General features: G+C 42.5%; 1 long non-coding RNA gene across 2 annotated transcripts in view; it reads right to left on the bottom strand.

Moving 5' to 3' along the window:
• Positions 1-18132, bottom strand: part of LOC308471182 — a 33630-nt gene extending 15498 nt beyond the window's left edge. For both annotated transcript variants that reach the window (XR_013982759.1, XR_013982760.1), the window contains exon 1: positions 18012-18132. This is a non-coding gene — a long non-coding RNA (uncharacterized lncRNA). The remainder of the gene's footprint in view (positions 1-18011) is intronic.
• Positions 18133-23749: the final 5617 nt, after the last annotated feature.

A 23749-nucleotide genomic window follows, 5' to 3' on the forward strand; every position in this document is an offset into this window, starting at 1 on the left:
GGGTTACAGATTGGCAATGCTGTAAATAAAGTCGGGGCGGGCAGAATCTGTGTGGGGTTTGCCATAATACCACAACATCTGTGGCTTTAATTATAACACCACAATAGTCAGTCTCTCTCTTCCTCCTTCCCTCCCTCCCTCTTGTGTGTGTGTTGTGTGTAATTATGTAACAGTACCTCTCTTGGGTAGCACATGATTTGCTGATAGCATGGTAGGTGGTGGGGGAGATACATATTTTTAAATGACGAGGCGGTGTGTGGGAGAGGAATGAGATTATGTGAAAGAAATCGTTTTGATTCTTTTTTAATTAAACCTTAAAATATTCAGCAAGAAGTGTCAGAATAAGGCTAAAAGCAGACCCTCCAAGTGTCCCTATTTTCTAGGGACCATCCTGGATTCACAGAAGCCGTTCCAGTTTTTCTGATGTGACCCTGGAATGTCCTGCTTTTCTTTAGGGAATCCCTATTTTCATCAGAGAAATGTTGAAGGGTATGGTAAAGGTAAAGGTAAAGGAAACCCTGACCATTAGGTCGAGTCGTGACCAACTCTGGGGTTGCGGCGCTCATCTCACTTTATTGGCCAAGGGAGCCAGCGTACAGCTTCCGGGTCATGTGGCCAGCATGACTAAGCTGCTTCTGGCGAACCAGAGCAGCACACAGAAACGCCATTTACCTTCCCGCCAGAGTGGTACCTATTTATCTACTTGCACTTTGACGTGCTTTTGAACTGCTAGGTTGGCAGGAGCAGGCACCAAGCAACAGGAGCTCACCCCGTTGCGGGGATTCGAACCGCCAACCTTCTGATCGGCAAGCCCAAGAGGCTCTGTGGTTTAACCCACAGCACCACCCACATCCCTGAAGGGTATGGTAGGATGTCCCTATTTAATCAGAGAAATGCTGGAGGGTAGGGAGTTATGCAACCCCTGAGACAAGAAAAGATGTAACTATGTACCTTTAGATGACATCTGAAGGCAACCCTGCATTGGGAAGTTTTTTTAAGTTTGCTGTTTTATTATGGTTTTTATATATGTTGGAAGCTGCCCAGAGTTGCTGGGTCAACCCAGTCTGATGGATGGGATATAAATAATAAAATGATGGTGATGATGGAATAGAACGTCCCTATTTTTATCAACGCGGGACACGGCTGGCGCTGTGGGTTAAACCACAGAGCCTAGGACTTGCTGATCAGAAGGTCGGCGGTTCGAATCCCCGCGACTGGGTGAGCTCCCATTGCTCGCTCCCTGCTCCTGCCCACCTAGGAGTTCGAAAGCACGTCAAAGTGCAAGTAGATACCTTCCCGGCGGGAAGGTAAACGGCATTTCCATGCACTGCTCTGGTTCGCCAGAAGCAGCTTAGTCATGCTGGCCACATGACCTGGAAGCTGTACGCCGGCTCCTTCGGCCAGTAAAGCGAGATGAGTGCCGCAACCCCAGAGTCGGTCACGACTGGACCTAATGGTCAGGGGTCCCTTTACCTTTACCTTTATTTTTATCAAGGAAATGTTGTAGGGTATTTTAAAGGGCGAAGCTCTCCAGAAATGGGTGATTTAGAGCAGGCAGGGAACCTAAGGCTCTTCAGGGGGTGTTGAACTCCAGCTCCCATCAGTCCCAGCCAGCTTGGCCAGGGATGATGGAAGTTGTAGTCCTACAAGCTCTGGAGGGCTACAGATTCCTCACTCCTGATTTACAGCATCAGCATGATGGGACACTTCCAGAATCCTCAGATTAAAAGGGGGTGGGGACTTTACAGGCAAGAGGCAGGTCAGGTCAGACACAGGGCTTAATCTCAACTCACCAGGGCAGAGTCCTGCAAACTATTTTTTTTTTTTTTTAGTGCAAGAGCTCAATTCTGGATTTAAATGGCATTTGCTTTGTGCTAGCAGTTTTCCAGATGCTGCTACTCCTATGCTACAGAATTATTTGATTATGCATTTATTAAAAATGATTTATACCATTGTACAGCATAAAAAACGAATACCCCAAAATGAGAAGATGGCGTATCAAACTTTAAGTGGAACAGAATATTTCCTTTCCGAAGCTGTTTCTTGTCTGTTAATATAACACATCCCCTAGCGACACTGATATTGCTTTATGGCTCCCTCTTCCCTGCGCCAGCTTGGATAAGGTCTAGAAAGGAAAATATTTGTGCCAACCTAGGTTTAAAAACAAAACAAAACAGAACCAAGTAGGGAGGGGGCCTGGGGCTGGGTAATACACAGATATTTCCTTCTTATGCACTACCAACAGTTATTTAGTAGCAATGCAGACCTCTGCTTAATGTCAAAACTTGCATTCAGATGCCCGCATGTCTTCCTGGACATAGGTGTGAGTAGCACTGCCTAGCACGTGAGGCATCACTTTCCTAATTGTAATAATAATAAAAAAAATAAAATTAGATCTTTTGGAGAAGCAAAAAGATGGTGCAAGAGCTCCCAATCAGCTTTAATTGCATGGCCTGAATTTGCTGGCATGTGTTTGGATCCCACTCAAAAACTGCAAGAGTCTGGAAGCATCCTTAGCCTTCCTCCAAATTACTGAATCTCCGTTCAATTCTCTTCTTGGAAAGGAGCAAAAAAAGGCACTTTGAAGCAGTTGCACTCCCCTCTTATCTTTTAAGCGCTGGAGAAGGGCATCCTCCCATGTAATCTACAGTGCTATGTTTAAACTTGCCTGGATTAATAAATCCTTGTGGCAAAAATCTTGCTTTCTGGATTCCAGTCAGTTATCTTCAAGGAGAGAAAAAAGGAGCATATATATCCTTCTTTGTTATGTCATATATTCAGTGGCAGGGAAAGCTAAAGTCTTCTGGGCGTATAGCTGGGGCTACCCATGCGCCTTTCCTTCATTATTTCTCATGGATAAATCCAATTTGGGGGAATTTATTGCTTTGCTCCCTTGTTTAGTTGGAGAGATTAAGTCCCATTAGGCATTAGCAGATTCTTTTTGTAATTGTGCAGAGGCATAAAAAAATAAAAATAAACTTCTCAATAAACCTAAAATGAGGAGGATTGGGTAATGCTATTAAGCAGGGGCAAGACAGCATTTTCTGTTCGTCTGTCACAATATTTCAGCTGGAGATAATTATTTCCACAGAAGAGGGGGCTGCCACTGGGCTGGGTAAGTTAGTGCTGGAGAGTATTAATAGCTGGTAGTCCAGAATCAAAGGCAAAGCAAACAGTGGTGTTTCATAAATGGGATATTTTGAGATGGGAGAAGGAGAAAGAGATGGAAGCAGTTTGTTGTTGTTGTTGTTGTTGTTGTATTGCCTTAGAACATATTCTTAAACCCACTTTAGAATTAAATACTCTAAAACCCTCTGTACTTGGAGCAGCCGATGGTCAAAACTCAGGGAAAATGGGAGTTGTGGTCCAGCAACATCTGAAGGGCACCACAGTGGCTACCTCTGCTCTACACAAAACACATCCCCATGGGTGCCAGCAAGTGGAAGAAGTGATATCCCTCCTAGGAAGCCCACACTGTTCCAAGTAGCCATCTATGCGAATTTGGTGGCATGGTAAAATGGTGGCCTTTAGTGAGGCTGAGCCAGATGTTGCTTTCTCTGCATGGCTGCATCTCTGATCCGTGTGGAGAGTTTCAAGCATCCCAACCAGCCTTCAAATACCTACAGTATTAATCGTACCATTTATTGCATTTATTCATCGTATTCTACCCCAAGGAGTATCAAAGCACCTTACAAATAAATATTGTATATATACTGTATTAATTTCAAGGGGGTATTTCGGAGTGTGTATCCCACCCTCTGAATTTTCCCCACTCCAAAGGTGAATGTGGCTCGGTACCTTGAATGGATTTCAAATGAGGAGTTGTCTCTCAGCATGCAAAACCGCTATTTGCTCCAGAGACAACACGAAACATTTTTTGTAGCTGGGGCAGAAAAGAATATCAATAATCACAATAATAAACAAACAAACAAACAAACAAACAAAGTGAATAATTGTGGAGGGGGAATGAATATTTCATTTCTAACTACTGAAATACACACCATATTTATCAGTGTATACATATATCTATTTATCTTACATTTGGTTTGATTGCTTTGATTATTTAATTTCTATGCTACTTAATATATTTAAAGATAGCCCAGGACTTCCGGAGGCGGCGCCAGCGATTAATGGCGGATTTCCTCCACCGGAGGAAATCTCACTACGAATTAAGGGTCGGATCCCGCTTTCGGCGTAGCGGGGGACCCCTAAAAATCACAGGCGGGAGAAGCCTGTGAGCCTGGGACCCAGCGGGCACATTTGGCGCCCCCCCAACCCGGTAGGAAGCCCGGCAACGGGATTTGAAGCGGAGCGGGGAGAGCGCTGTGCTGTGGGCTGTCTGCTCGTTCGTGGTGTGAAGCCGCAAGCTGTTGATCGGAGAGCGCTGCCTTTCTTCCTTAAAATCCGGACCTGAAAATCAACGATCCGTGAGTAGGATATAATCTAAATTGGAACTGTATAAAACTGGAATCTGGCCGAAAACGGAAAGAGGCTTAAAAAGGAAGTCAGCCTCTTTATTTGTAGATAAAATAAGGCATTGAACTTGAAAGCGGAAGCAATTGGAAAGTACGTTTTAGCGGACTTTAATCCAATCATCCAACCTGGACTTTTCCCTTTTTAAATTGAGGGAAAAGGGGGAGAATTGTGGATGTGATTTCTTCATAAAGGGTGGAAAAGAAGGGATTGAACCACCACTCAACTCCCTGGGAAAGGATCTCCAGATCTTAGGAAAGAAAGAGAGGTACTGTCTTGCAATATATTTTGACAGCTAGTCCAGCACAAGAAATAAAAGTTTGGACAATTTATGTGAATATATATCTCCTGGTCTTAAGTTAAAAATTCTGAATAGACTGTTTTCGTCTTGAATAAACTAGGGGGGCTTGGGAAAAAAAAAAGGAATTAAAGTATCCAAGAACTTTTATGACTGTTACAGTGTCCCCCTAGTGGAACTTGGAACTGTTACAATTTGTTACAATTGAAACTGTAGCAGACTTGAGGAGTTCTCACACTGCTTGGCTAGGAAATTTCCACTGTTTAACTTCAAATACGTGACTGACCTTGACGTTATCTAAGGAATGGCAGAGGGGAAAGAGAAAGCGGATGCTTTGACCACAAGATCTGGGAAGATTCTTCGCACAGAAGAAGGATTACAAAGGAGAGCTTCGGCCTCAGGCCCCTCTGGAACCTCATCAACAACCTCATCGGCACAATCAAAGGTAAAAAGTACAAGTGAAGAAGCCTTTGCTCATGTTTTGGCTAAAGTTAATGAATCTTTGAATAAAATAAGTCAACAAGTAGCAGAGGCTTCTGAGAAGATTGACCAAAATACATTAAGTATTAATCAGAATACAGCAAGTATTAACCAGAATACAGCAAGTACTAACCAGAATACAGTAAGTATAAATAATTTGGGCCAAAAAGTAAATACTAACACAGAGACTATCCAGAAATTATTAGAGGAATCGGCCTCAATTCGCCAGATTGCTGAAGAGGCTAAAGAAATTGCTACAACTTCTGCTACGGAAGTTAAAGAGGTTCAAGAGGAATTACCAACATTGCATAAACAATTGGAAGACCACAAACTAACTCTGTCTATGATAGATTTGAAGGAGAAGCAAGTGAACCTTCGGGTCAGATCGATACCTGAGGTGGAAAAGGACAATCTAGCTGAATTTCTCACGCAGGAATTTTTGGACTTTTGGGATCCAGAATTGGTAAAAGACAGTTTCAGAATAGTAAATGCCTTTAGACTCGGGAGAAGAGGAGAGAAGAAGGTGAGAGACTGTCTGATTACTTTTCGAACAAAAGAAGAGAGAGATAAGATTTTGGGCCTACATTTTAAGAAGGCACTGGAAATCCATCGGACAAGGGTGGAAATATTCAAAGATATTCCGAAATATCTTCTGGATCTCAGATCAAAATATAAAGACTTGGTTATCCTGCTGAGAAGGAACAATATCAATTTCAGGTGGGAACTTCCTCAAGGCCTGTCTTTTAGCTACAAAGGAAAGAAGAGGAAAATAAGATCAGAAGACAACAAAGACAAATTCTGTAGAGACCACGGAGAAGACCTACAAAAAGAACTATCTCCGGAACCAAAAGACCTTTCGAAAGAAGGGATACCACCGACGGATGAGGAACAGGCACTAGGTGCAGTAGGAGGAGAACTAAAACAATAACATCATGGCCCTGCAACTTCTAACATGGAACTGTCGGGGTCTGAATTCCCCTCAGAAGAGGAAGTCAGTATTTCATATATTAAAAAAGGAACAATTGGACCTAATTTGTTTACAAGAAACACACATAACAAGATTACACAGGAAATTGTTGATAAATAAAAGACTTGGTCAGGAATTTATTTCGTCAGATAAAGTTAAAAAGAGAGGGGTTGTGATTTACGCAAAAGACAATTTATCACCAAAATTTGTTTTTAAGGATGACCAAGGAAGATTTGTGGCAATTGAAATTCAAACACAAGGAGAAAAATTTTTGATTGTAGGAGCTTACGCACCAAATGACGGGAAATCTGATTTTTTTAAGAAGTTGCATGAGACCTTGATGGACCATATGGATTACAACATGATCTTGATGGGAGATATGAATGGAGTGGTATCTACTTATATGGACAAGGCACAAAAACAGGTAGTCACCAAAGATGGTAGACTACCGAAAACTTTTTTTGACATGACAGACAACTTGGACTTAGTGGATATTTGGAGAATTAGAAACCCCTTGGCAAAAGAGGGAACTTTCTTTTCTGAAGCCAAAATGACTTGGACAAGAATTGACCAAATTTGGATAACTAGAGGAATGGCACCAAAGACAAGAAAGGTGGAAATCTGCCCGAAAATTTGCTCCGACCATAATGCTGTTAAGATGGAAATGAGACTAACACCAACTGGCTCCTTCAGATGGAAAATGAATGACACCTTATTTAGAGATGAAGAATTTCTTAAGAAGGCCCAAAAAACTCTAAGAGATTACTTCGAGATAAATCTCAGTTCCAACGTGGAGAAAAGAGTAATCTGGGACGCAAGTAAAGCTGTTATGAGAGGGTTCCTAATACAACAGAATGCGATAAAGAAAAAAACTCAAAATGAAAAGAAGGACAAAATTATGAATAAAATGAATGAATGTGAAAAAAGACTGCGAGTAAATCCCAAATCTCAAGAGATTCTGAGAGAGTTAAAGTTACATCAAGTACAATATATGAAAATAATGAATCAGGAAATAGAATGGAAGATTAAACAAATGAGACAAAAGACTTTTGAATCGGCTAATAAATGTGGTAAATTGTTGGCATGGCAAATGAAAAAGAGACAAAAATTAAATACGATTATGAATCTAGAAGTGGAAGGAAGGAATATACAGAACCCTGCAGAGATTAGAAGTTGTTTCCAGAAGTATTTTAAAAGACTATATACTCAAGGGCCAGTGAAAGAAGCAGATTTAGACCAATTTTTGAAAAAGATTAAGGCTTTCTGGGAAAAGATATATAATGAATTAAAAAAGGTATTTAAGTATACCTTTCCCAAGAAACCAGAGGCCTTTCTCCTGGGCATAGTGGGCCAAATGGTGTTAAAAAAGGATAGAACTTTCTTTATGTATGCAACAACAGCAGCAAGAATACTTACTGCAAAGTATTGGAAGACACAAGAACTTCCCACACTGGAGGAATGGCAGATGAAACTTATGGACTATATGGAATTGGCGGAAATGACTGGCAGAATCCGTGACCAGGGAGAAGAGTCGATGGAGGAAGACTGGAAGAAATTCAAAGACTATCTTCAGAAATACTGCAAAATTAAAGAATGTTAGAGTGATGTTGGATTGAAAATAAGCGGTTTCCAGCTGTACAGGTTAAAGTTAAGGATAGATTAAGATTAAAGATCAAGATTAAAGATGTTTAAAGAAATGGAAATTTGATAATAAAAGGGAAAAATTTAAAGGTATATGACATTAAGAACAAGGATTAGGTTTAAAAAAAAGTTGAAGTTATATACTTTAACACTTTATTAAATTAAAGATTGGGTTTAAAAAAGTGGAAAAGAAACTGCTGGACAAATAATGTGGATTGGAATACAAAAGAGGGAGGTATGAGGAAGTCCAGAAAATAAGTAATTTAAAATGGGGAATGAAAAAGAGAGTTTGTTTTTAATTGTCACGTTTTGTGTTTTTATTGTTAAACTTTGTATTGTGTTTTTTTTTGTGTGTGTGTGTTGTTTTTCTTTTTTCTTTGTTTAAAACTTTAATAAAAAATTATTTAAAAAAAAAAATTAAAGATATCCCAAAGCAGTGTGCAAAAGAAGAAGAAGCAACAACAGGTAACTCCAACTGTGCCTATTTCTGACAGGCTGCAATGTTCTATAGGATGAGTGGAAAAACCTTAGTTCCTTTTCCGGAAATAAAACCCCTTCCTGATCTCAGTTTGTTTCACAACAGAGGTACCAGAACAAAACATATTTGCCAAAATGATGATTAGCAATTGCGGCACGAAGATATTTGCTGACAGAGTGAAGTGCGCTTTCCAAACAGTACGTGAGAAGGTCAGTGTCTGGGTAGCTTAGCAAATAATGTGAGGCCTTGTTATGTAACCCATTTCACTGGAATTAAGGCTTAATCACAAACGGCACAAATAATGAGGACTTTCTCGTGGCAATAGTACATAATGCAAAGCAGCAATGCTCTTTCCTTATAGCAGTTCTGCAGCATGCAAAACCCACAGATATCGTATTTTACTCTTTTTTAAAAAAATAATAAAAATCAACCTGCTGTGTAGAGGCATTCAGTCTGCCAATTTGAGCTTTCTTGCAAAGCTGTTAGCAACTCTCCTGAATAAATTATGTGACTTGCCCGAGCTTTTATAAATACACAGAGATTTGTGTAGGATTGACTTGTAAATAGGCAGATTTAGATGGGATCGGCTTCAAAATAGGTACACAAAGTCACAGAAACAATACATTTCGGTTGAAGTTTTATACGTGTGTAGGGACGGAAGTATCCTGTGGGGTGGGGAAGGGTACGCACTGTGTGACGAAATCTTTCCCTAATACCAGAAAGCCTCAGGGGTTGGGAGAACTTCAATAGTTGTGTTCACTTAAGAGAAACAGTACTGCAAAGCAACATAGAACCCAGACAAGACCAAGGTTCCATCGAGTTCCCACTGAACTATGGCCCTGAACTAGGACCTATGACTTATGACCCCTGCCTGGCCCACAAAGGCCATAACAAGGTCAAAAATGCAACATGAAAGACATTATAAAAAAGGGGAGGGGGTAGCTCCAGCACAGAACTGAGGGTCAGAGCTAGCAGGTTTCAATCCCCTAGGACCCAAGGGAAACCTGCATGTTCCATTGAGTCCACCCCAAGAAAAGCCCACCTCCAAGCCCACCCATGATTGGTCCTGGCCAGCGAGGCAAGTGACTAAAGCCTTTAAATGGCCTCAGCCCAGTATACCTGAAGGAACGTCTCCACCCACATTGTTCAACCCGGACACTGAGGTCCAGCTCTGAGGGCCTTCTGGCAGTTCCCTCGCTGCGAGAAGCCAAGTTACAGGGAACCAGGCAGAGGGCCTTCTCGGTAGTGGTGCCCGCCCTGTGGAACGCCCTCCCATCAGATGTCAAAGAGATAAACAACTACCTGACATTTAGAAGACATCTGAAAGCAGCCCTGCTTAGGGAAGTTTTTAATGTGTGACATTTTAATGTATTTTTAATCTTTGTTGGAAGCCACCCAGAGTGGCTGAGGAAACCCAGCCAGATGGGTGGGCTATAAATAATAAATTCTTATTCTTATTCTTAGTATTATTATTCAGTCCTGCCAACCAGGAAGCCCCCACACCCAGAAACTGTGCCAGTTTGGGAGAGGAATGGCATCACCAGCACATAGTGCCACCACACCAAGAAACTAAGTGGACTTCTCAAAGCAGCTCTGAAATAAATTTTGTTTTGTTTTGGGGCTGGAGGTTGTTCTCTGCCGCACTATGATTTTGCTGCTGCTTTAGATACGTTTCATGCTTATTGTATATTTTCTTCTTTCTAAGCTGCTCTGGGAATGCCAATTGGCATTCAACAAGCAGGGAATAAATTTTAGAATAATGAAAAATAAGACTAGACCTGGGTTCCCATGTTCGGTTAAACAAGGCGGAATACTTCATCAAATTACAGTGACGAGTATTCATGTCTGAACGTCCCATTTTAGCCTGTTCATAGCTCTCAAGGATTATGTTCCTTTGTTGCTTTGTATGCTTTATAAAGATTTCTTCTTCTTTGCCGTTAGTTAATTCTATTGTAGTGCAAGATGAGACAGACCTGCAGAAAACATTCTCTTCTGTATTTTTTTGTCCCTGGGTTTCATAAACCATGTTCCGTTTGAACATGATATGACCTTCGGTAATTATGCTGGTTCACAGGTATAAAGGACAAGACTGCACATAGAAACAAAGGCATTCTGTGCTTCCCAGGAGATCAAGAAATTGCATTGATTCATGGCTAGTGCTTTCCCACAGTAAACAAACAAAAGGGAACACAGAGCTCATTCCCCCATGGATGACAAGAGACAGCATCAAGGTAGAAGAGCAGAAGGCATAATCGCGCTCGTCAGCATATTGCTTTGGTGCTTTATTTCTGCAGGCCTCTCTTACCTCCTTCAGTTACTCAGAATGTATTATTGTTACTGATACTTTAAAGGAGAAAGCAGGAAAAAAATACAAACCTTGGAAGCTCTGAATACCAAACATGAAAAACTGATCTCTTAATAGAAAGTTCTCTCTCTCTACTTGTGCCTCACACCTTGAATGGCTATTTAGCTGATGGGTTAATTCCAAAACACTCATCAAAACCAACAAAAATTGGTTGGCTAATTGTCATTTTGGCGCAGGCTCAAACTGCAGACCACACGACCCATCAGAGAATGAATAAAAGCGAGGGAGACAAATTAGACACAGCATGTTATGAGGCAAAGTGTGTCACACCCCAACTTTGTGAAAAATGTCACCAGTTTCAGAGGAGCTTCCATGAAAAAAATCCTCATATGTTTTGCCTCAGGAGGCATCCCAAAATTTGCTTTAATTTTTTATTCAGAGCCTTATAGCAGATTTTATTTAATGAAACTTTGTTTTGTTCAAAATTCCTTGGATGTTTTACCTGAGAAAGTACTCCCAAATTCACCCCAAGGGGAATTTTGTATATAACTTCAATTTTACCAATGGCTTAGGAAATGGAAATATAATTTAGGGTTTCAGTTGATGAAAGCATTCCCCCGAGTGTTCATTACAGTGCAGCAGATAAATGCACTGAACTCAGAATGTAGTAGAAATATGTCTATATTTGCTGGTCATCAAAACAACACAATTTTCCATTTTGATTGCAATTCGGATTATTTTGAACTTACACACTTGGCGGGGGGAAATACACAAATAAAAGTCATGAGGACTCTTCCCAGCACAAACGCCATTTCATAGCCAATATGTGATGTTAGGATAAGCTGATTTTGTTCCTCTTAAACAGGCCATTAGCTGATTCTGCAGTGATTTCTAGTGTCCATTGTGCTTTACTGTAACCAGCTTCATCCTTAGAATAATATTATGAAGTAGGCTGCATATATAGCTTTCTAAAAGAATGGTGATGATAAATAATAATCTGACACAAATTTGACAAAATACAATAAGTACAGTACAACCTAAACACATGACAGCATGCAAGCTATAAGCAAAACAAACAAATAAGCAAAATGTCTGGCAGTTAAAAGCAAGCAGCAGCTTTTAAAGCAGATCACACAGTAAAAGATCTGCAGCAGCACTCTAAACTTCTTCTCTTGCTGTTCCAAGAGTTGAAGCCTTAATCCACTGTCAGCAGAGAGCCTGCCTGGAAGAAAATAGGTAAGCTGAGGATGGGTGATGGGTTCATCCTCCTTAGCTACATGCCCTCCTTTCCTCTTTAAATCAGATCCTGCTCCCACCTTGATCCTGGGTCTTGTTTGGGTACGAGGACAGAAAATGCTTACATTTGGTAACATCTCCAAAATGTAGCATTTTTGTGTGTGCCAATTTGATAAATTGGGTCCTCCATCATGGAGGGCACTTGTTGCAGTGAGATCACAAGAAACTGCCTCCCTGTTGTGGGGCGGGACCATTTGGATGACCACAACACCCCATTGGTTGCCCCTCTGTTGCTGGGGCAGAAATTTCGTCAGTTGGGTTGGCTATTGGCTGCTGAGGGGCTACTTAAGCTGCTGCACGTCGCTGGAGAGTTTCACTTTCTTGCGACGTGCAGCGGATCACCCACCCTCCTCTCCCTATATTTAGGGTTGTTCTTAACGCCTTGCTATGCCTGTCTAGGGGTCGTCTGTTTTGAAGCAGGGCCCTGGTAGGAATTTTGCCATTTGACTGATTGGCTGGTGCCACTTGGTTTTTGCCTACCGTATAGCAAATCGTCACAACTTTTTAAGGTTGGCTGTTAGGCATTGGTTCAGTGTTTTGGGGAGAGGACATGGTTGGCTGTGCCTGCCCCTCCATTGCTGCTGCTAGGGAATTCCGTTAAAGGAATCCAGGGGCTCGCTTTGCTTTTGTCCGAACCCTGCCAAGGGGCTAGGGCCACACCAGATCCCCTGGGAGCATCTGGGGTGAGCTGTGAGATCGAAGAAGTTCTCGCTCCCCCAGGATGCTTTCCCTTACTGACATATGGTGGTGCCCAGTGTCAGTCCTGTTCCTGCCACCGTGCAGGTTCAGGTAGTCTGGAACCAATGCCTAAGCAACCACTCACATGCTGTAATCAATAATGTTGTGCCCAAAATTTAATGCCAAAAACCTTAAAATAAAATCTGTGTCTATTGTGTCTTCATTTGGGGGTGGTTTTGGGGGTCTTCACACACAACATCAGTGAGATGTAAAATAGCAAACAACACTGCAAATAATTATTTGGGGAGTGGCCATCCCATTGTTTCTGAATTTGGCTGTGATTTCCGCCCCCCCCCCCCCCAGGCAACTGCAAAGTCCTGGAATCCCAAGGCAGAAAGCTCAGGTACTCTGAGCTTGTCCTTGTGGAGAAATGTAAGCAAGATCTTGAGGCTGCCAGGGAGAAAGAGAGTTTTAGGCACACCTCTCAGTTGAATCCTGCGTTGGGATCTTTGGTTAAAGGTAAAGGTAAAGGGACCCCTGACCATTAGGTCCAGTTATGGCCGACTCTGGGGTTGCGGCACTCATCTTGCTTTATTGGCCAAGGGAGCCGGCGTACAGCTTCTGGGTTATGTGGCCAGCATGACTAAGCTGCTTCTGGCGAACCAGAGCAGTGCACGGAAACGCCATTTACCTTCCCACTGGAGCGGTACCTATTTATCTACTTGCGCTTTGATGTGCTTTCGAACTGCTAGGTTGGCAGGAGCAGGGACCGAGCAATGGGAGCTCACACTGTTGCTGGGATTCAAACCGCTGACCTTCTGATTAGCAAGTCCTAGGCTCTGTGGTTTAACCCACAGCACCACCCGCGTCCCGGATCTTTGGTTAGTAGTGCTTTAAATTAGATTTGAGGGTGATAGAGTCACCTAGTCACATGTATCTATACAAAAGCCACTCACCTAACCATAGCAGTTCAGGAGAGTGGCTGGTTACAAGCTTGTAAAAGCATCCTGCCTACCTTATTTCCTAAGCAATTTGGACAAAATCATGAAGCAATCTCAAAGTACTTGAGAGGTCAACTGCGAGTTCCATCTTTTCCCTTTATAGCTTTCTGATATGAGAAAGAAGTCAATACGAGAAGTTGATACGAGGGGAGCGAGAGAGGGAGAGAAGAATACTCATTTGGCTTTTGTATTCATTGTTCTTGTACCTCGCGTTGCCATGTGCGAAGTGGGATTGGGCGTGAGTCAAAAGGACATGGGATTAGAGGAAGCGTGCGACACAAAGCAGACTGCACAGGCCTTACAATGTAATGGGTTAAAAAACAAATAACAGATGGTGACATCGGCAATGGGTACTGACAGTGCTGAAATGTGATTAGGAACCTATTTTTAGTTACTCGAATGAGTGTGCCTACAAAAAAAAACACAAGTGGAAAAAAGGAAGAAAGGTTCAAATCCAAGTTTATGTCATGTCTACAAATGCAGGATTTTCCCTGTTTCGTTTTACACTGCAGTGGTAGTTCCGTTAGAGTACATCTGCTTTATATCATCTTCTCTTCTCCTATATTACCCGTCTTTATTAGATCTTTCCTTTTGACTTCTTCACCTTCTATCCCAGAAGACCCAATTGCCCTTTAGGGCGGTAGGGATGGGTGATTCTTCCAATTTCAGGTTTTTCTTCAGTATCTCTTTTCTCCAATCTTTATTTCTCCACATTTCCAGATCAGTTTGAGTGGATTTTTTTTTTAAAGCTCCCATGAAAATTCAGCAGCGTTTTAGGGCAAGATGCTCTTAATATATGCAATTTTGCAAAGCAACTTTGCCTAATTGTGCATGTTGTTTTCTAACGTATACTATTTTATACACATTTATGCACATTTGACCTTGGTATAAACATTTCTGCATGCATTGCCTTGCTAGAGAACTGCCCTGAAAAAGTGTGAGTTTTTGAAAGGTGTGTATTTCAGTTCATCTTTTTTCCAGAAAGTACAGACCTGGTAGGTCTACCTTTAAATGCAAATTGAGTCAAATTTCTCTCCCCGCCCCCCCCCCCGTCCCTAATGGGCAGTGTTGATTACCCTCTCCAAGTAACTTAGAATTAGGGTAAGGTGACCATGTTTTTAGGTCCTGAGATGGGGAATGAAGTATAATAGTGCCATGTGTGTTGTTTATGCTAGATGAATCTTGTGGGATATTTGTTGTTGACTATGTCTAAAAACCTAGACAGTATCTTAAAAAGCAGAGACATCACCTTGCCAACAAAGGTCCGTATAGTTAAAGCTATGGTTTTCCCAGTAGTGATGTATGGAAGTGAGAGCTGGACCGTAAAGAAGGCTGATCGCCAAAGAATTGATGCCTTTGAATTATGGTGCTGGAGGAGACTCTTGAGAGTCCCATGGACTGCAAGAAGATCAAACCTATCCATTCTTCAGGAAATCAGCCCTGAGTGCTCACTGGAAGGACAGATCCTGAAGCTGAGACTCCAGTACTTTGGCCACCTCATGAGAAGAGAAGATTCCCTGGAAAAGTCCCTGATGATGGGAAAGATCACGCACAAGGAGAAGGGGACGACAGAGGACGAGATGGTTGGACGGTGTTCTCGAAGCTACAAACATGAGTCTGACCAAACTGCAGGAGGCAGTGGAAGACAGGAGTGCCTGGCGTGCTCTGGTCCATGGGGTCACGAAGAGTTGGACACGATTAAACGACTAAACAACAACAAACAACAACATGGCTAAAAAAAAAAAAAATAGGTTGGAGAAGCATATCCCCTCAAATATGGTTAGCAGTGAAGCAGAAGTTAAGGCTTCCATTTCCATAGCCTCTTCCCTTGCATATATGGTTGCTCTACATAGGGAGATTAATGACATTTTGTGCTAGTACATTGAGTGAAACCATAGAGAAAAAGATGACTAGATTGGTTAGCCACTCTAGCGAGGACTGCACATTATGTAACTATGTTCACATGAGTAAGATAGTGCGCCAAACTATCACAGAATTCCTGAGGTGAATTGCCTCTGTAGAATCCTGTGTAAGTCTCTAGAGAAGTCAGCAACCTGAGTGTTGAGTTGTATTAACATCCCTGCTATCCCTGCTAGATTCCTTTATTTGAAATTCCTTCTTTGGAAACATATTTCTTTTCTTCACAGGTGCTTTGCTAGGATGCATTTGATGGAAGAATTTGATAGCTTAAACCCTCACTTCTGTCAGTTTATATCATTTTAGAACTTCAGCATCGAAGCAAACACCTGAATAATAACGAACCACAAATATTTAGCCTGAATTATGTGTTGGCGTGAAGATAGCAAACAGTGAGGAGTGAGAAGGGCAAATCCAGCATTCAAATCTGCAATGCAAGGTGTGATACTAACTGTGACCCAACATTCCTGTCCCTTTTCTCTGTATTGTTATTAACAGTTTGTTCACTATATTTGGGTCTGAGAAGAGTTAAAGTTGAAACTTTTAAAATTATCTCTCCAGACAGGGCTGGCTCAAGATATTTTACTACCTGAGGCAAAGACAAGATGGTGCCCTTTCCCCCTTCTGTGTACAAAAGTCAAGTAGACTGGCAATATCCTCCACTCTCCCTGAGGCTAGTGTAGGCCTGAGTGTCCCACAGCTCTGTCCTTCAACAGAGATGAGTGCCTGGAGAAGCTCAGGAGAAGCACCTCCCAGCATCCACTAACTGAAGTAAATGCCTAATGGTAGGGCTGGTACTGTCTCTGTGAAGGAAAATACTTCAATTAGGACTGGGTGCCCTGTGTGAGAGGCAGGGAAGGGAACCCAGGGTGGGAGACTGGGAGAAGAAAGGGGAGCTCCCAGGTGAGAGCTGAGAGGGTTCACCTCTTTCTGTGTAGGACAAGCATTCAGATCTACTTTTGAGAGAGGGCTTTGTATTCACTTCATCCTTATTTATTTATTTATTTATTTAGATTAGTTGCTGTTGTTGTTGTTGTTGTATTGTATGATGAAAAAGTTTCAGTAAAAATTTAATGAAAACATTACAACAACAACATCACCATCATCTTCAGGGCTGGGACCAAATATTGCCCCTTAACTTTCTTGAAGATGAACAATCTTAAAGGGCCACAGATAAGAAGGAAAGAATCTGCCCGCAAGGCTGAGCCATGAAATTAGCTTAGTGGCAAAACATCTGCTTTGCATGCAGAACCTCTGAGGCTCAATCCCTCGAGTCTCTGAGTAGGGCTGGGAAAGGCTTTCTGAAACTCTGAAACCCTGTAGAGCTCTTGCCATGCTAGTCAGTGTAGACAGTTTTGATTTAGATCAGCGGTTCTCAACCTGTGGCTCCCCAGATGACTCCCATCATCTCTGAGCTCTGGCCTTGCTAGCTAGGCGTGATGGGAGTTGTAGTTCAACAACATCTGGGGACCCACAGGTTGAGAAAGGCTGATTTAGATGGACTGTTGAGTTGACTCAGTAAATGGCAGCTTCCTCTGTACCTAAGGCCAAATTTGCAGGACCTCTTTGAAAAGGAAAGCCAGTGTGTTTCGTCCTAGTATTTTTCTACGGGCATCTGAAATGGATATCCTCACAGAATCATAGAATTGTAGAGTTGGAAGGGACCCCAAGGGTCATCTAGTCCAGCTGCCAGGAATCTTAACTAAGTCATCCATCGCATATGGTCATTCAGCCTCTGCTTAAAAACCTCCAAGGAAGGAGAGTCCACTACCTTCTGAGGGAGTCCGTTCCACCATCAAACAACACTAACTGTCAGGAAGTTCTCCCTGATGTTTAGTCAAACCCTCCTTTCTTGGAACTTGAAGCCATTGGTTTGGTACAGTAAGGGGTCCAAAAGTCAGTGTCAAAGTGTGAAGCAGTGTTGCCTAGCAATTCAGAAATTAAAAAGGCAAGGCTGTCTTGAAACGGACAAGGCAAATGGCTGTTATATGGCATGAGGTCTACCTAGTGAGCAAGGGTTAACAACCCTCCCTTTGCAAATGATGGCATGATAGGACTGTTTAATAACCACCAGTGCTTCAAACCTTTCTTTTGCCGTCACATGAAAGATTTTGGATCCTGCTGTGGAAAACTCTGGAGCATCAGGCTGAAAGAACAGATGCCGATTCCAAGCAAAGACTGCCCCCTGCTGAACTTGATATCGCTGCAACCTGCTGGATCATGTTGAATGTGAATGTGAACACAGCCCTGCTACATATAACCACAAAGTGAGACATGTCTGAAGGGGTTAACCAACACTGTAGAGATTAAGCACATTTCAAAAGGCTATTCAAAATAAGCTCCCTTCTCAACAGATCAGCTTTCACTCCCAGTTCGTGTCTTGCCAGCTGTTATGACCTTATTGGAGACTTTCTTGTTCTCAGAGAAATTAAGAAGGAAAGAAAGATTAGTTAGCAAATGTCCAGTCCTGAACCTACCTGTACAAATTCAATTCACCACCCCACCCCACTCCAGAAGAGTGGCTGAAGTTTCTAGCTCTTAATGAACTTGAGGCTGGAAACATATACAGTGCTCCAAGAGTTTGCCCCCCTGTCAGGCAGGGCAAAGAGAAGTGTGAGAGCCTTCAGTGCAAGATGCAAATTGCCTCATGAATAATATGTGCAACATGGAATCAACCAATCACAGCCCAGCAGGGCAGGGGCAGGCATGCTGACAAAAATATTTAGGATCAGAATGTACTCTGTGACTCTGCCTACTGCTTACTCGCTTCGCACCATTCAGAACTGCGAATTAGGAGCGATGGGGGTGTCTCCACTGTTTCATCTGTGATCCGCTACCAGCTCGGTCCAAAGATGGTCTTTATAATGTCAGTCTAAATCAACTGAAATTAGTTCTCTGCCAGGTGCTTGGAAAATAATACCTATGACACAGCTTGTGTGAAAAGGCTTGTGATTTAGATTAGATGAACAAGACAGGAATGAGTGGGAAAGGGACTCCCAAGTTGTCAGGCTGCCTGAGACTTTATTGAGAACCTGGGAAAAATAAGTAGGGGTGCCAGAAACTAGTTATTATGGATTAATGAAAAGATTGTCTCCTAGCTGTTTTCCAGCTTCAGGTAGATAGATAGATGATAGCTATTGCTATAGCTAATACAGATGATATAGATATAGATATATAATACCCTGCCCTGCTTGTGAGTTTCCTAGAGGAATCTGGAATCTGGCTAGCCATTGTTGCGAGGCGGAGTATGGGATAAAATCAGCCATTGCCAACCTGGAGCACTCCAGGCATTTTGGACTACAACTCCCATCAGCCACAGCCAGCACAGCTGTACTGACCATGGATGATGGGAGTTGTAGTCCTCCAGGTCAGCAAAGGCTGGACCAGATGGGCTTCACGTATGCATTTTCGTGAAGTTGAGGCCAGATAACAGTGTTCAGCAAAGGGAAATTTAAAATACATTGCATTGCTATTGGAAAATGAGCTGTAGTCCAAAGTAGAAAAGAAGGAAGCACGGTTTGATACTTCCTGAGCGATAAATCATTCAGTGGCTCTTGGGTATTTTTATCTAGGGGGTAAAACAAGAGGTGAAATTGTATCTTGGGAGAATGTAAGCATAATTCATGGGTAGCTAACGATGTTAATTCCTGGTTGCTGTGATTACAAGCTGTAAAATCTAGTAGGGCTTCATCAGAATAGTGTAATACATCTGCCGTTCCTATTAATTAGGAAACACAGATAAAAGTGCATGCTTTCATTGTGGCTCTTAATGAGAGCAATAAATTTTTCAAATAAATTCTGCATATAAATGATGTACAAGAAGCACTTTTTTCCAGGTATAGCAGTATTGGACAGTGGAGAATGAGCATATTAAAATAATAGAATGCTTCTGAAAGACAGTGGGATATTGCTTAAAATATTGTATCATAGTGCAGTATCTAACATTACCCAGACTGTTTTCCTGGAGCAGAATTATTAGGCCAAATCCCAAACCACACGGTATCCATTTTAAAAAGCAGTAATGCTATCTAGATGCATTTGCATTCTTGCTTATGGCAGTCCACATTTTGTTTCCATAATCATTTGCTTACATATTCATTGCATTTCTGTTCTATCCCCCCAAAATGAAGTTCTCCAGTTTGTGTAGATAAAACACTGAGCTAGATGAACCAACAATCTGACTTGGTATAAGGCTAACTTGTTTTTGTTTAGTCATTTAGTCGTGTCCGACTCTTCATGACCCCATGGACCAGAGCACGCCAGGCACTTCTGTCTTCCACTGCCTCCCGCAGCTTGGTCAGACTCATGCTGGTAGCTTCGAGAACACTGTCTAACAATCTCGTCCTCTGTCGTCCCTTTCTCCTTGTGCCCTCAAACTTTCCCAACATCAGGGTCTTTTTTAGATCCACTAATTTCAATGTGACTACTCTATGTAAAAGGTAAAGGTAAAGGACCCCATGACAGTTAAGCCCAGTCAAAGGTGACTATGGGGTTGTGGCACTTATCTCGCTTTCAGGCTGAGGGAGCCAGTGTTTGTCCATAGACAGCTTTCCAGGTCATGTGGCCAGCATGACTAAACTGCTTCTGGCACAGTGGGACATCGTGACGGAAACAGGGGGCGCATGGAAACTCTATGTAGAACTTAGTTGGATACACCCCTGTGATGGTAGCCAAAATGGTGTCCTTCAGCTATTGCTACAACTCCCATCCTGCTGCCTTGTGATATACCTTTGGGAGAAGAAAAGGCTAAGGAGTAAACCTGACAGAATCCCCGATGACTAATGCAGCAAAAGCAATTTGAGAGGCAGCAGTTACAACTTATCAGTCTCTGCAGCCACAACAGGCACTGTGATTTTACTTCACACTCGGAGGCGCACTCCATTGTCTCTTGAGATGGATGGAGGTCAACAACAACTCCCATTATCCTTTACCATTTGCCCCTGCTGGCTGGGGCTGATGGGAATTGGAGTCCGGACTTGCCGATCAGAAAGTTGGCGGTTTGAATCCCCGTGACAGGGTGAGCTCCCGTTGCTCGGTCCCTGCTCCTGCCAACCTAGCAGTTTGAAAGCACGTCAAAGTGCAAGTAGATAAATAGGTACCGCTCCGGCGGGAAGGTAAATGGCGTTACCATGAGCTGCTCTGGTTCGCCGGAAGCGGCTTAGTCATGCTGGCCACATGACCCGGAAGCTGTACGCCGGCTCCCTCGGTCAATAAAGCGAGATGAGCACCGCAACCCCAGAGTCGGCCACGACTGGACCTAATGGTCAGGGGTCCCTTTACCTTTACCTTAACATCTGGAGGGTACCATGTTGGTCAGTCCTAGATGAATGCATTGCTATTATCTAATGTTTTGATATTTATGTTTTCCCCGTATTATATATTCATTGTTTCCCTAATAATGTCGGCTAAAATGCAGTCCTATGGTCCTGGGGAGCATATCCCAGGGGCTATGGGTTTTTAAGGATATCCCTCTCTGCAGACAGAGAAGGGATATGAAGCGGTGGTTTGACTCAGTATACAGCAGCTTCTTATGTAAAGGTGGTATATAAAGAAAATTGACATCAGTGATGAAATTGACCAAAGACATTGGCAACTACAGCTCTCAAAGAACGTCTTGTAATCCCTACACAATTATGGTAAATTAGTACCACTATTGCAGATGGGGAAATAGTACTGAAGAAACAGTAGAGTGAGAAACATGAGATTGGGAATACAGTGGTACCTCGGGTTACAGACACTTCAGGTTACAGATGCTTCAGCTTACAGACTCCACTAACCCAGAAATAGTACCTCGGATTAAGAACTTTGCTTCAGGATGAGAACAGAAATCGTGCAGTGGCAGCGGGAGACCCCATTAGCTAAAGTGGTACCTCAGGTTAAGAACAGTTTCAGGTTAAGAACGGACCTCCGGAACGAATTAAGTTCTTAACCCGAGGTACCACTGTAATTATGTAAAGGTCTTTTTTAAACGGTCTCCCTTTCACTTCTCAGATTTCTGAGAACAATTTGGTGCAACCTTACAAATAACCTTCTTTCTAATTCTTTGAGGAATGCATCTCGAACTTTGAAGGTTTCTTTTTATGTGATACCAGCAGGGTCAGGGTAATAAACATCAGGTAAATTCCTGCTTTTAATGCCAGAGGCTGATAAGAATAGGAACAAACTCTCAACCTTCATTCCATTAGATTCTGAGACTCATGAAGCAACTAGAAATATTTATGCTTTTTTGAAAACAACGCTGCCCCATTCCTAACCTCTACATGTGGTTGAAAAAGAAAATTAAGCATTTAACTCACCCACATATTTGCACATTCTTTTATTCAAACCCATAAAACCTTCAGCTTATATTGGAACAATAAAATCTCCCTCCATCTCACCAAAGCAATACACACTTGTGGATTGTACGATAATTATCGCATTCTTTATACCTGCCTACTTGTACAGTATATTGAGGTCACCTAGGAGGGTCTCCTCCAAGTGCTTTCTCTGTCTAAGGTAAAGCAGGTGACAACTCCTTATCAGTGGGGGCACCCAGCTTGTGACATTCTCTCCCCAGGGAAGCCTGCCTCACGACAACCCTGCTACTTTTGGCTGTCAGGCTTTCAGGTTTAAATTGTTTTAGTTGCTTGGGTGGGTTTTTCTGTCCTATTTGCAGGCTGTCCTGGAATTGTGAATGAAGGGTGATGTGCAAGTTTTAGAAATAAATGTATTCCTCCTATTGGCCACAATAAATGTATTTTTTTTTAATCTGAGTTATTCATTTATACTGGAGGAAGTAATGGCACAGACTCAAGGATGTCATTGGATTGCACCTGTCCCTTGCACCTGGTGATTCCAGTTTCGGCAAGTCAGATTTCCCTAGTCTTTCCAGTTGTCGTCTATTTGCCTTGTGCCCATTGGACTGAACTGGTGATAACCAGGCAAGCACATATTTCATCCAATTTTGCATTCTGTTCTTAGTCACCCAAACGAGTCATGCTTGAATTTTGTAGTCTAAGAATCAGATCAAACTCCTTAAGTCATGTGGTACAAAAGGTATAACTGTCTAGTCAGCTTACTTATCATTATTATTTTTAAAAAGATTGTGTGTGTGTGTGTATGTGTGTGTGTGTGTGTGTATCATATTCCAGTAAGTAAAGGCATCATAACAGAGAAGCAGTGCTTCATTTCTCCTGAATGGGAAGGAGGTGAAGTGATTTAATGGAAAGAGGAGCTCCCTTCTGTGTAAATCAGAGTAGTGCTCATTTCTGTGGAGTCCTCTTCCCTGTAACAGTGTTCCAGCCTCCTGACTCCTCCTCCTCATTCCTCCATCAACTCCACTCCAGTGAAGCCCATTGGGAGTTTCGATTGTTATGTTATAAGCAGCTCAATCATTTCCTTAACAGCTGAAGCTGTGTAAAGTTCCCCATTATGTGTGACTGCTAGTTGAAAGGGGAAGCCAGGGAATCTCACTTTCCTGTAATTTGAGGGGCAACGGGTCCAGTTCCCTCTTCCAGCAAAGCGTTTCCAATGTCCAGTTCTGTAGAATCATAACAGGGTTGTTGTTGTTGTAAAGAAGTTATTTGAATCCCCCCAATCATTTGAATAACTCCTCTTTCTTTTCAAAGAAGGCCAAACAAATCACAGTGTCTCTGGGTTTAGCTCCCTCCCCTGGTCTGATAGGGACAGTTGGAGGGTCTGTAATCCAATGAGAACTCAACAAAAGACAATAAACTCCATTGCTGTAGATCAGCGGTGGCGAACCTGTGACCCTCCCAATGCTGTTTGGCTCCAACTTCCATCAACTCCTGCCAGCATGGCCCAGCAGTCAGAGATGGTGGAAGCTGGAGCTGAGCAACACCTAGAGCGCCTCAGGTTTCCCACCCTTCTGTTTACAATACTCAAAAGCAGAGCACGAGACAGGCAGATTAGCTATAACATAGACAGTTACGACTCTGAGCAGTTGCGTTGACAGATCTGGGCATCGTTCAACCTAAAAAGTACTTGGTGACTAACAGCTTCCCAGAAACGACCTATTTGCCTGCATTTACTGACACCCAGCGAGTGCCAAGGTGCTTATTTTTGGGTTTTTAAAGGGAATGTCTGCATTATTATTTCCTTCCTTAACAGGTTTCCTCTGCCCAAGAAGCAGGAATGGGGGTGGGAGAATGAGACCCTTTATAGAGTCAAACTCGAACTCCAGATTTTGGATGGCCATATGAAACATGTTACTTTC

Source organism: Podarcis pityusensis (assembly GCF_964106645.2).
Source record: "Podarcis pityusensis genome assembly, chromosome: 2".
Classification (NCBI taxonomy): Eukaryota; Metazoa; Chordata; class Lepidosauria; order Squamata; family Lacertidae; genus Podarcis; species Podarcis pityusensis.